This window comes from Bombus huntii, chromosome 18 (genome assembly GCF_024542735.1).
Source record: "Bombus huntii isolate Logan2020A chromosome 18, iyBomHunt1.1, whole genome shotgun sequence".
NCBI classification, from domain to species: Eukaryota; Metazoa; Arthropoda; class Insecta; order Hymenoptera; family Apidae; genus Bombus; species Bombus huntii.
The window spans coordinates 2932433-2947221 of NC_066255.1; the positions used below are offsets into that span (position 1 = coordinate 2932433).

General features: G+C 40.9%; 1 long non-coding RNA gene across 1 annotated transcript in view; it reads right to left on the bottom strand.

The window, feature by feature from the left end:
- Positions 1-2792: 2792 nt before the first annotated feature.
- The window catches only part of LOC126875367 (uncharacterized), a 146565-nt gene continuing 134568 nt past the window's right edge, over positions 2793-14789 (bottom strand). The window contains exon 3 of the long non-coding RNA XR_007693378.1: positions 2793-3732. This is a non-coding gene — a long non-coding RNA (uncharacterized LOC126875367). The remainder of the gene's footprint in view (positions 3733-14789) is intronic.

Consider the following 14789-nt stretch of genomic DNA (forward strand, 5'->3'; position numbering starts at 1 on the left):
AGTGGAAAACATACAGTCTACACGAAATATCATCGTGTCTCGATATTTATGGCACGGTGATGTACATGTAGAATAGTGACGCAAAAAATAGAAAAGAAATTTGAAGAGTAAAGTGTTCTTTATCTTCTTTGAAATGGATACTACAATCCCTGCAACAACGTAGAAATGAAGAACTATGTACTAATAAATCTAGTGATTTTGGCATTGTTGATCAAAACTTTTTGTTTCCTATTTGCATTTTATTAAAAAGAGTAGTAATTTTCCAAAATAACGATCTCCAGATACAGAAACATTCCATGATTACCAGACACCAAAATTCTCTGAGATCACCGGACGATCCTCAAGAATCGAATCGATGAAACCCAATGGCGCTTGATGCGACTCCTCCCTCGATTTTGGTCTCGTTAACAACTTCCCGACCATCCACGTAATCTCAATCCGACCTTATAATTAATTATCGATGTGGTTCAGGGTAAGCAAGGAATCGTTCGGGTTCGCGGAATCGATAAGAGTGTATTTTCATGTCCATCCAAATGTCCCTATGTTTCACGACGTCTCGAGCGGCCGCATGCGTGGCGAATAAAGTATCTTCGAATGAAAAATCGGTACCGATGATCCAGGTAGGCGGTCGCAGGTTCTCCAACGAACGCGAACGTCAGGATCGTGGCTCGTTCGTTCGTAACCGCGTCTTGCCACGCTAGGGAGTTATGGCGCCGGCTGGTGGTACGCCTGCGGACCGCTCTCCTGGAGAGGGCGTTATCGGTCGGCTTAATCGAACGATTAATGACACAGTGCGCGTAAAAGTGGCTGAACGAAGCAACGCGAAAAGGAAACAGAGTGGGAATTAACCGGCATGAATGAACCGTGCGCCGCTTGTTAAGAGTTGGCCCTCGACTCGAGACTGTATTTCAATAAAACAACGCACACCGCTGACTGATTGACTAATTATCAAACCGGCCAGTGGACCCAACCGTCCAGATCAATACGCCTGTTAACCACAAGCTTACAGCCTGCCTTCTCCTTTCACAGATCCCCCAGATAATCCCAAGACACGGGGAATTCGGATTTTTATCGTGCTCGACGCGCGCTCCAACCGTAATTGTGACTTTTCGGTTAATTAACGCTCTGCGGTTGCGAGGGATTTTTCAAAGCGGAGCAACCAGATAGCAAAGGTGGCGATTGATCGTTGGTTATGCTTCGTTGATTCTAAAAACCCTCTTGTCCGCTTTCGATATTTGTCTAAGTTGAACCTCGATGGCCGCTCATTTTTTACATTGTCAACTCTATTTACTAGGAATTTTGACACGTTTAAACTTTGCTTTTCTCCTCTCTATCAATATCAAACAACCGTTACCTACAGCTTTCTCTGCCGCTCACAAAAGTCTTTATGTTCCTTATAAACCATTCTTTCGAAATCCTTTCCAAATAATCTCGTCTTCCACACTCATTGACCTTTCTCGAAGGTTTTTTCTTTATTATTTAACTTGCACTTTACAATTTGTCCAGCTGGACATTTGGTAAATTTTTCTAGCTTAATTGTTAAATAAAACGTGGATGGCTAACCCCAGAAGGATACCATCATCTAGTGTGACTAATTTTATCTAGTTTTATTTCATCATCTAGTTTTATTTCTTTAGCGAGGTCAGCGTGGTGTTTTCTTCTTAGTTTTCTTTCTGTAATTCTTCTGTCGAGTTTTGCTCGCTTTAGCAGTCAGATTTTCTCAAAAGTTTTTTTTTTTTATTTATTTTATTTACATTTTACAATTTGTCCAGTAGGATATTTGGTAAAGTATTATAGCTTAGTGGTATAATAATATAACATGTGGATGGCTACCCCCAGTGGGATACCATCTTCGAATTTGATTGATTTATTTCTTTAGTATGGTGAGTGTTTGTTTGTTAGGTTATGTCCTTTTCTCGAAAGTGAACACCCAGTACGAACGAACATGCCCGAATAGGCGAATCGGTAATCAACGAACATCGATTGCAGTCGACCGTCGAGTCGCGAGTCTCAGAACTAGTTCTCTAATCCTGCTGACCAGGTGTCGAGATATCGAAAGGTGATGGAACGGCTCGAGACGCGTTAAATATTGAGCCAGTCACGAAGCACACGCGGCGTGGCCCGTAATGAGCCCATCCTCCATCCTGTTCCTTTCGAGGATGATACTCGCACGTTTCCACTCGGCGATCGGACGGTGCTCATTAGCGACGGATTAATAGGATCCAGACGAAGGAACGAGCGGACAAATGCACGGTAGCCGTGTCCACGACGACGCGAGTCATTCGTTTCGAATATTTTGCCACGGTGGACGCGCGTCTGCCGGACGCCGCATCTATCTCGACCCGCGATCGCCGCGACTCTGTCGTAAGGTCTTTATCGGACATCTGGATATTAAGTGAACGTGAGCGTTGCTTAATCAGTGTCCATGGAAATTCGAGGCGGCCCAATCCACTGCGTCGTTGCATCGTCGATTAATGATGCTGCGAGTGCACTCTCAACCAGAGTCGTCGATCCCTCGATTTTGGTATTGGGAACTGGCGTTAATTCGGACTTGGCCTGGTTGCTCGGAAATTAGGTTAGGTGAAAATAGTACTACGCTACATCTATTTCAATTATATCGCTTTAATCGCAAAATCACATTGCAATGATTTTATTCTTTATAATCGCCATAGCTGAGTGTAATTACAAATGATACAATTATGTATTACAAATCATACAATTATGGGCGTGTCAAATTGTAATTGATTTTATATATTATATTAAAAGATATATCGCATTGTACATTACAAATTATGTTATAGAATTTATTACAAATCATACAATTATGAGCGTGTCAAATTGTAATTGATTTTATATATTATATTTTATATACTATATTAAAAAATATATCGCATTATACATTACAAATTATCGCCATAATTATCAAATTATGTTATAGAATTTATTGCAAATAATACAATTATGAGCGTGTCAAACTATGATTGATTTTATACATTATATTTTATATATTATATTAAAAAATATATCGCATTATACATTACAAATTACCACCATAATTATCAAATTATGTTACACAATTTATTACAATTTTCATAGAAAATTTCAAAATCATACAATTTTTAATTATACAATTAGAGAACGCGTCAAACTGTAATTGATTTTATAAATTTTGAAATTGTGTTCCACGCTATACTATATTAAAAAACATATCGCATTATACATTACAAATTACCACCAAAATTATCGAATTGTGTTATAGAATTAATTACTTTATAAATTCTTTACCTTCACAGTCTTTAATTTTTTAATTTCAAGACAAATTATAAAGCATCTCCTAAACTGATAGAAAGAGTTCTGATACAACTGATGCAATTCGTAGCACGTGTACGTAGTGGTATTTTTCCTCAGAAGTCTCCTTTGGAATATCCTGCACAGGATCGATTCTACTTGCGTAGAAGTAGATACGATTGACCAAGGTTGCCGTCAGGCCAGAGTCAGGTTTGACGCCAGCCGAGGCGATTTATCAGAATAATGCACACGCCATTACCTCGGTGTCCCCACCTTAAAACCAAGATCTTGATTTCGCGCGAAGCTTCGTGTAAGCCTTCGACTTTCTTCGAGCTTTCCTTATAAGTTGCAATCCACGCTTGTAACATTGTCCCAGTGGTGTGGAAGAGCAGAGGGAAAAATGTTGCTGCTGGACCAAACATCTTCTTCAAACTTTTTCGACATCTGTAACAGAGGAACATTTACTTTGTTCATTACATTTCTTTTTACTTTTTAACACAGTTACTTTTACTTTCATACTTTGCTAAAGTATTAGGTCGTGCAATAAGTAGACGCTACGTCGAGTTCAAATTCTTTGTGGCAGGTTTCATGAATATAAAATAATACACGTCGAAGATGATTCATGTAAACTAACCTTAAAAAATCAAGTCGATTCTATAGAAGCCATTCGAGAAGAAAAATCAACGAATAACGAGAATTCTTATTAAACTGCATATTAAAAAATGTTTGTATACACATCCAGTTTGGACGTGTCGTGTTCTATAAATTTCATAAGCCAAACACAGTAACAATTGTTACAAAGTATATTTAACATTTTTAAATATGTAGTTAATAAGAATGTTTGTTATTCGTTGATTGTGTTTTCTCAAATGGCTTCTGTGGAATCAACTTGATTTTTTAAGGTTAGTTCATGTAAACTTCGACGTGTATTGTTTTATATTTATGAAACACGCGATAAAGAATTTTATCGTAAACATCAAATGAATCGTAATTAGACATTTTATTGGATGGAAGAGAAGTCTGTTAGGATCTTTATTTATTAAAATTTCGAATATTCCAAAATCAAGAAAATGTGATTAAAAACATAGCTGAGAATGGTGAAATAAGAGAAAAACGAATGGCACGAAGTTATTGGCCGACCTAATAGTTAGATTCGTTGTGTAACTTCGATGAAATATAAAGTGAAACTTTTCACCGAGTTTTATGTTTCAACGATGGCTTTGGTCGCGTGCATTTGCAGCGGAAGTTTTGCGCGCGTCCCGTCGGTCTAAAGCGAGTAATCCGAGTTCGATGTACGCGCGAACGAAGCTAGGAGTTCGCGTTTTAGTTCCAATTAAAGCGGTCGAAGTGGCGGGCGAATTTACGACGAGTTGATTAATGGGCTGGCGAGGTATTTGTCACGTTGTTTACGAACAGCCGAAAGAATAAGTTGACTGGTATAACTGACCATGGATAGCCGGCCAGATTTATCGCGTTATTATCGATCCGTCCGTCCACGGAAATGGCAGAAAACTGTAATTGAAAGACACCGCTATTCGAGAACGCTGGAAAGCAATATCCGCGGTTGGCAACGCGAAACTAATCGGAATCAATCAAACTGTAATACCTGTTTGAATCGTGTAATTGCCGGACGATTTGCTTCGAAAGATTCATTGTCTAGACACGCACAAGCGATAACTTGCTAACTAATATTATTAACGAATTAACAAATTGTACATTATAGATAGACTGCTCAGAAATTATGTTATATACAAAGATACACAAATTTTTAGGTTATCCGGAAAGTGTCTTTCTTTCGCAAACGTCATTTTTACAACAGTGCAGCTTCGTACAAACGTGAAACCAAGTCTGTGAAATGTCGCAGTGTTTATATCAACAGAATAAAATGAACCGTACTTAATTCGACAAAATAATATAAAACAAAAAACGTTGTGCGTCTATTATTTCCTCGTAAGAAAACGAAACTTTTCGGACAACTTAATATTTAAGAGGTTAAGTATATTGGTGGTTTAAGAGGTTATTGTATAATTAGTGGTTTTATGAAGTAACAATTGCCTGGTGCAATATTTAAACGGTCAAGCGAACATTGATTTAGTTTCTATTTCTTTAGTTACGTTCATAAAAATTCACATTTAATTTGCACACTTCTGTTGTAGGTTTTTATAACACGTCGAATAGAACGATCAACTGACCAGTAACGTAGCTAAAGAACTGATTACAGTTCTGTAAGAGAATTCATCGTCGACAACTTGTAACTTGTGACCCGTGAAATTGTAACGATAATATTATTAGGATTGTGAAAAGGATGATAGTAATCGTACAATTGTACTTGACAACTTGATGCAGCGTTAAGAAATACAAAATTGATTTATCCAAAATCGGCGAAATATAAAAGCGATAATTTAATTTCCATTGGTAAGGCGAAATAAAAATGGTATATAGTTAAAGCGTAATACAGAAAATTAACATAATTTTTAAGATATCGGTTCACCAAGAAATTCTCGTTGCAACAGTTTGATAAATGGTCATAGAATAAGGGCAGATTCGAGAGACTAAAATATTCAAGAGGTTCCTCCGCAGCACGTATTTAAACTCTTTCAGCGGCCAAGGTATCGATAGGCAGAAGCCAGGCTACCCCGCGTGTGTCGCGACCTGAAAAGCTTCTCCTACCGTGACTTCCGAGATTTATCGTTTAAACGCGCACTTACGGCCCCCGATGGAGGGTATTGCATCACACACAAGCGACGATAAATCATGAAAATACGAGCCGATGACGGGATGCGAGGAAATAGCATTTAATAGATGCCGCGACGAGTTTTCCCAAAGCTAAATCCTTTTTCAGCTGCAAATTATTCGAAAAACATGCATCCTGCTCGAGGAAACAGAAAAGAAGAAGGAAATAAATCGAATCAATCTTCGTTCGTGTTTTCTCAACATTTTCACACACAACTGTGTCTTACGTTTACAAGTCCGTGAGAAATATCACGATCATTAAACGATACGTGGAATATGTAACAAAAAGGAAAGAGTAACGTGATCATCGAGCCGAAACAAGAGAATATAAATCAGAGAATATCGAGTTCATCGACGCATATATATGAAAAGAACTAGAAGACTAGAAGCACGTGCCGCGAAACGTTGAACCCTCTTTCGGTTTATCTGTCCGCTGTAGTAAAAAGGAGTCTCGTCTGTAGTCGATACTATGCTCGTCATTCATACGTACCAAGAATTAATCACTTGCTCTGAAACTCCTGTGTTATCGACGTCTTAACGCTGCTTCTTAATTCGATCGATTTTCGAGAAGGTTCGACGACAGTCGTCTCGCGAACTTTAGATTTAGTCGAATTTAGGTTAGGTTTAGTTCTTTCTTCTTTTTTACAGACCTGTCCTTTACAACGATGCATCTTTATACAAACATGAAACCTAACCTCTCAAACGTTGTGATCTTTATCTTGATAGAACACAATGAATCATAATTCGATAAATTAATATAAAACGGAAAATATTGTGCATCCACTGTTTCCTTATAAATAAACTTTTCGGACGACTTAATATATCAGTATGATGGACACTATGAAAATTTACAGATACCAAGCGATAGTTCAAAATGTTTCAAAGCAATATTTTTGCGATATTTCAAATCAAAATTTCAACTTCACAATATACATACATTTCACAGTAAACATTATGAGGCAGATGTTCATGAAGGGTTTCACTTTCCTCGCATGAAATAAACAGGTTCACGAAGCGAGGAGATCGCGAGACGCTCATTAGCAGATCTTATAACGATTTTCCTATTGGCTACCGTCTCTGGCGATCGCGGTGATTCATGACTGGCAATTATCAAAGCACGAAACTCCCCCGACCGGCGGTATTAAGTGGACGAAACGGTGCGGCGAGTCGCGATACAATCGTAACGTGTAATTTAGCCATTAAGGCTGACCGTGGAAACCTAGTTCACGGCGGTCATCATCATTTCTATCATCCGTGCACCGCGCACGAGCAGCCGAACGAACGAGTGAGTGAGCGAACCGCCTGATCTCGAGCCGTGGCGAGCAGCGACGACGCCGATGCATTAGCTATTTAATGCGAGCCTCTTTAGCCTTGGCTAATTGATGGCTGGATATTAGCGTAATTGTAATGAGGCGAAATTACGGCAATCACGCTCGGTCTACCGTCTCTTGCACGGTGGAGGGGCGGTGGAGGGGCGTCAGTCTCAGGCTTTCGGGAACATCTTCAAAGAAATTCGCCGACGTTTTTTCTCTGCTCCCTGCCCACCTCACCCTCCCACAACATCTTGTCTCTATCGTCGATCTAGCGTCTGGTATCCACGGTATGCGACGCGCAGCTTTTTGATAGATAACGGTACGGATTTTAGCGGATTCTCAAGGTTTCCTCGTGGCTATGCGAACGCTCGTTCTACCGGTTTCTAATTTTTCTCTGCGATTAAACACGCCGATTATGAGTTTGCATTTGGCGGAAGAACGGTTCTGGGTCAAAAGCAACTAGATTTGAGAAACTTGGGAAAGTTGGATAGGATTTGGGAAAGCTAGAAGCTTAAACGTCATTAATTCTCTAGAAGATTGTTACGTGAATGTGTTTAAGTTGATTGGGAATTATAAATTCGAATGTCAGAACCGGATGACAGTCTAGCCATGAGTAACGAGGCAAGATAGAGTCGTCGATTTCCCATGGATAACGTCGCATCTCTGTGCAACTATCATTCTCGACCGGTTGCGCGTCAAACGATCACGGTAATCTTCCGTCACGAGCGATTGATCCGCGTGAAAGAAACGTGTTATTTAAAGAGGAAAAAGAACGGAAAGAAAGACGGATAAATATAAACGTGTCGCCTGCGGTAGTCACGCCAGAGCACGAACGGCGTGGCCGCTTATTTAGACGAACGACTATAAAGCTGAACCTCATCGTTTCGAGTTGTCGGGTCGGTAATTCATCCACCCTCTAGCCGAACTTAGCCACGGGATAGACCAACAACGAGGCTTTGCGCAACGGGCTTAGGGGTTGAAGCGACGCTTAAACGACAGCCATCTGTCGGCCGAGCCGTGAAACTCCTGTCAACGGTGTGCACTATGTCCCGTGGCCGGTAAAGGACACTCGATCTTCTATGGTTTATGTATCGGTGGGTGGTTAACGATAACCCCGCAGAAATACCCAGATTATGATAACTATCAGAGGCACGCGGACAGCCATGAACACACGATACGCTTATCCGACAAGTGGTTCGCGGCTTAAATATCTTACGAACCGTTGCTCTTTTCTCCAGACAATTTTTTTCGTGATTCCTGCTTCGACCGCCATGATGGATTAGGTAGTGATCTTCGCTAAAAAAATTTAAATTCAAAGGCACGTAAATACCGTTCGTTGCTTGTACACATACGTACATAGAGTTTGAGAAAAACGTGGAATAAATAACGTATTCGCGAGAAAGATTTATACATTGGAAGGATTACCGACAACGAGTGTTCGATATTGGATAAAGGCGTAGACAGCTGAATCGACTAGACAAATGTACCGGTGTACGTCCGAGCAGGAGGATTCGCATGACAGCTATTTTTCCGGTGTTTTAAAAGCGTCAAGTAATGAACGTTCGTACGGAATCTCGGGAATTGGCAGCGATCTCGGGGCTTAATGGCGCGCAGCGCGCAGTTTCGCGGAAGGAAACCGTCCGGTATAGACTTTTGGCTCGGAACGATTGATATAATCGACAACCGTCCGACAAGAACGCTCGTTAGAGAGCCGCGAAACAGCGGATTTATTATAACGTCAGACAGCGCGCCGCTACCGAGCCGGCACCGATTTTTCATCCTGTAAACACGGCCTGATTATTTATGAACGTGCAAACGCACGCGGCACAATCGATTTCACGGAGGCAAATTAGCCCGGACTGCCGGCAGATACGGGCATTAAAATAATAACGCTCATCGTATTAATGGGTTATAATAATTAGGGAAATCCTTGCTCGCCGAGAGGATCGGTCCTCGTTGCGCCAACCGTTTCTCTTCTCTTCTATTCTCTTCTCTGCTTTACCCTCTTCTCTTTTTACCCTAATCCACCTCTCGTACCGTCTATGGCTGTCATATCTCTTGCTTTCTTGCCACGGAAATGGCTTCCTATCGCTGGTAAACCGTCGTCGTGAAATTTCCCTAGATTTGCGATTGAATCGCGATACTTTCTGCCCTACTGGCTGCTTCGCTAATGAAAGCCACGCTGGCGGAATTAATTGGGAAGAATCACGCGATCTCAATGACCAGTCGTCACATACGTAAACCTTGTCAGGTGTTTCGCGTGCTGAACGTTGCTGCGAGCCGGTGTCTGTGACCGTGGCTGATCTTCCGCGTTATCGACACGGGTTACCAACCTTGTGCCTATCGTTCTTTTGGCACAGGGACAAAGGAGTTGGGCAGAGATTGTATTTCGAAGCTTGAGAAGATCGTGTTACTCACAGTTTATTATTTATACTACTGCTAACACCTCAGGCGTATTATTCACGCGCAGTAATGTTTGAAATGTACAATAGTAGACATTGATCCTTGCTACCTGCTGCTATAGAAATTCATAAAGTTGGTACTGTTTTGTTGACTGACACTACAAACTTGGATGATCGATACTTGAGCTATAAATATGTAAAGGAAGACTCCAAAGAAAGCAAAATGGAAGATTACAGCAAAAGATACACTGTCAACTGTTTGAAAAACTCTACATCTTTGTTTATGTATGTCTTTATTTATTATTATATATAATATACATTGTGTTTTCTATTTATTCATTATGATTTCTATTTATGTTCCTTGTAGCCTCTAGCTAAAGCTATAAGGTTAACTTTTTTGGTAATGTCATTTTGCTATAAATATATGAACATTCTTCTTATTATTCCATTGTATTGTAATACTAAGAGAGTAAGGATCTGTATCAGCATAAACTTAGACATTATACTTATACCTTTATTTATTTCAATATATATTTCTATTACAAGTTCATCCATTCGTTCTTCAATCAGCTAACATCAACTGTAATCATTATGATATTTACGATACTAGTTGAATGCCATTACTTTTATTTTCTGGCTATATTATCATAAATGTCTTATTTCAGTTGTATCACACACTTTATATTTAAAGTGCTCAATCAAATAGTTCAATTTTTCTAATAATTGTTACTTGTTCAGGTTGAGTGGATGAATTTGTAATAGAAAAATATATTGAAATAAATAAAGGTATAAGTATAATGTACAAGTTTGACATTTAAGTTATGACATAAGTTAAGACATTATTAAAAAAGTTAACCTCACAGCTGTAGCTAAAGGCTACAAGGAACATAAATAGAAATCTATTTATTACTTCCTTTGTTCCTAGTCCTTGCAAACCAAAACATAATGTACATTCAAGTGTACAATAATATGCACCTCTCTTTATTTAGAATATTTCTGCATAATAGGAGTCTCCAGGTTACAGATATACATAAACAAAGATACAGAGTTTTTCTTGAAGTAGTTACTGATATATATTTGGCTGGCATAATTATTGCTTTTGTATAACACAAAAAAAGAGAAGCAATCTTTTATCTACATATTTCATGAGGAGTCATTGAAATTGGTAAAAAAAAAAGCACACAATATTTCTATGAAAATATCACCAGCTATTTCACTCTGATAGTTCTTACATCAAAGAGGAATACAAGTAGTGATCTCTTTCCAGATTCCTCTAGAATGTACTGCAATTAATCCAATGGATCGAAAAATTAGGAAGAATGGCGGCGCCGAAGGAAACCGGCTGGTGCAATTATCGCAGCGACCAAAGAAGCCGAAGAATCTCGGAAATGCTGAAAGCAGCCGGTCTTTCGCGTGCAACCGTAGGCAAGTTAAGAGCCACTTCGCCGCGATCTTGCAGGTTTAGAAAGTTCGAGCATTACCGAGCAAGATTAGGGTGAGAAAATTCGCCGAGCTCGCTCGCGGTTCGGCAACGCGGCAACCGAGGGTGTTTTAATGGGCCTCGATTAGCGAAGCAAGGCGCCAGGGAGCCGTAGCCAACCGGTACAGAGAGAGAAAGAGCGCAGCGATCAATCGCTGGCGCGTTCATTTCCTTGTCGAAACGCCGTCGATACTCCCGGGACCGGAACAGCTACTTTCTCGAGCAGTTACGGAGTTCTAATCTTTTTACGCGGGCCCCCTCGAGCGTTCTCGAGCAGAAGCGCGAACTTTCTTACGGGAAAACAGAACGCGGCGTTTCTTACAGAAGCAATCTTTTATCTTTTTTCGAATACGTGCGAGAAGGTATGTAACCAGGCGATAAATTAGAAAAACAGGGTTTAAGAAAGCGATATAATTAAACGAGACGAGGATGAAATTAAAAAAAGCAGGAAGTAAATACATAATTTGAGAATGAAAAGATAAATCATGAATAGACAGAAATAAATGTGCAATGTAAACAAAGTGAAAGCGTGCATACAGTGGCTGGCGAACTATTATTTCGAGTTATTTTCCGTAGAAGCTTTTTGAAATATCGTTATTACTTTAACGAGGTACAACTATCGTAATTATATCGGTAAAACTTGAAACGATACTGTAATATCGTAATTTAAATTAGACGTCGGTTGAAATTAGAAAAAACCGTGTACGTCGTCTTTCTGTGGTTCGTTTGCATTTAAGAGCGCCTATGTGACTAAAGTCGCCTAGTTCTTGCATAGATATGAGAAAAACAACAAACAGCGTTAGAACAGAAGGATGGTTTCGTGTTTCAAGGAGGGACGAGGGAGGAGGAGAGGTTAGAGTGTGCGAGTCGAAAAGTGTGTGTGTTGCGAGAGTCAGAGTTGATCGAGACATCGAAGAGTAGAGTCGAGAGAATTGATCGAGTTGCTAGAGAGAGAGAGAGAGAGAGAGAGGCCAAATAACCGTGAAGTTATTTGATATAGATACGAGTATCGCATTTAGTTTCAGTTAAACAAACATCGTTTTCTGTTCAATTTATGTTTGTATATTTAATTCAATATTAATAAATTGTAAGTAATCGGGAAAAATGTATAATTTTCACGATATTACAATACATTTTATAATTCTCCGTCTAAATTGACGAATCTCTAGTCAGGCACTTTCGTACATAAAACAATTAGCAGATCGACATTTGAGTATACTGACGCAAACGGCGCGTTAAACACAATAGCGTGCAAGAAAAAGATTTGAAGACAATACGAGGCCTTATCCGTGACAAATTCTGATGAAGCATAAAGCACAGGAAAGCCATTAAACTTGACGCCTTTAACGATCATACGTGAGTCATCGTAAATCTTAGCCAACAGAGTCCCTGAACTAAATACACCATCGCTACTTAACGTTCCTTCAAACCTCACCTGCTTACTGCAATCATTGAACATCTCACACAGAGTGAACTGACCATCCAACCGGTTAACTTCTGCAACCGATCACTCACCCCTCTCTCTCTCTCTCTCTCTGTCTCTCCTCCTCCTCACATCGAAATAATCCATCCACAGCTCAATCTGAACCCTCATCCCTATAATTTGATCCAGGGCAAAAGCAAAGATCACGTTGGATAACGAACAATGATGGCTGGCGGGCTGAAGGAAGCGGCTCGCAATCCGATCAGGACCCAAGCGTGTCGTATCCTAGTTGGTGGAAATGGCCGCTTGAAATTCAGCATCGGTTGATCGCGGCTGGGAACGCGAGCCTCGTACCCGAGCGGTACACGCGGCAATTTGCGTGTTCGCGGATCCTCACACGTATTATTTCGCGGGACCCAGGGAAATGTGTAATTCAAATGAGTTACGAGCGGTATCGCACTCCTGGGAAGTAGGTGCTAAGCGGTCGGATATGCTGATAGAGCGGCAGTGATACGTACGACTGGAGGTGGGATCGCGATGGGGTTGAAAAGCGTCCGGTAAGAGAGAAACGGATATATAGAGAGACACGGAAGAGTAGAGACGAGAGTGTGTGAGGAGGGGACACGATACGGTTACAGCGGAGGGATAGGGCGCGACGAGAGCTCTGTTTGTAATAGTCTGTGATGGTACGCGGCGATGAGATGTGATCGCTTGGCGATGAGCTGTGGGCGACCTGATGGTCCCGTAGCGCTCTGCCATGCTCGCCTCAACTCCTGCACTCTCTCGACCAACCTCGTACCAGATCCAGTTACTGCCTACGCGGCTGTCCGGCGCAATCTCTTTTTTCCCCCTCCCTTCGATCTTTATCGCCGTGCAGGAATCCGCTGCGATTTTCCGCGCTGCCTCGAAAATTGCGGCCCGGGTCCTCGCCTTCTCTGGTCCAGGAATACGCACATGGGGCACGCGTGGATCGATTTGATGGATGCCTGGCGAGTTTTTAATCTTCGCTAGGGGTGAGAGGGTGGCTCGGCTTGTTACCATGCTTTGTAATTGCTTGGAAGGTTAGGTTTGATGGGATGTATTGGAAACGAGGAGAGATCGAGGGGTTGGTCTGCACGTTCGGCGAAGGTTCCGGCGAGGGAATTGCAGCGAAATATTCCTACGATTTCTTTATCCGGGAGGGTACTTTTCTTGCGATACTGCGCTGTGACGGTTAATTTGGAATGAGATATTCGAAGCCAAATTAAGAATTTTTTATTATTAAGGCAACATCACTTTGTAGTCTATGAATATTTTTCCATTTATGAATCGTAAACTGGTTTTTCAATGAAAATCACGGTTATTTTTGGTTTCAGAAAATGTTACCACGAAGACTTTCAATGCTTATTCATCTCAATATGTTTGTATTGAGATATGTCTAATTTTGTGTGTTGGACTACATTGGCCGCGTAGTAGTGGCACACGTATGTGAATATGAGTGTATGGAAGTACGTGTGTACACAGTTATAGCGTAGCCGTTGCATTGGTAGCGCGGTAAAGAAGATGGCGAGACAAATAGAGCGCTGAGATGCGTGCAAATGTGTATCCACGAAAATCCTGTACATCACATATTAAATAAATCTGAAACTATTTTCATATGAATTCTAAGTGTAATCTAAATGTTCCTTTACTTTTATTATTTACTTGTATTTATTTTAAATGGGTTAAAATCCACAATTCTCAACAGTTTGATTTTTAATAACAAGACGCATTCAACGCTGGAGAAACGACAGGAAACATTGGCCCAGGCGCTGCCACGGCTCTCATAGTGAAAGCAAGCAACCAGAAATCAACGAAGACCACGGAATCAAAGACTATACTTCGCTCGAAGGATCGTACCGTTCCAACGACCGTTCACCAGCCCGCAGGATCTCCACGGTCGTGATAAACGGTAGTTTGAGGCAGCGCGGCAAAGGAACGGCCGATGCAAAGTGATAACATAATCAGGTGATAATGTGGCAGTCATATCTCATCGCGAGAACCCGAGCGAGAAGTTAAAAGCAAGCGTAGACGAAGATAGAGGGAGAAAGAGCATGTTGGCGTAGGAGGGGACGGTGAAAGAAGATGGTAAGGGCTCTGCGGAAGGTGGAAAAGAGAACGGAAGGTGGTTC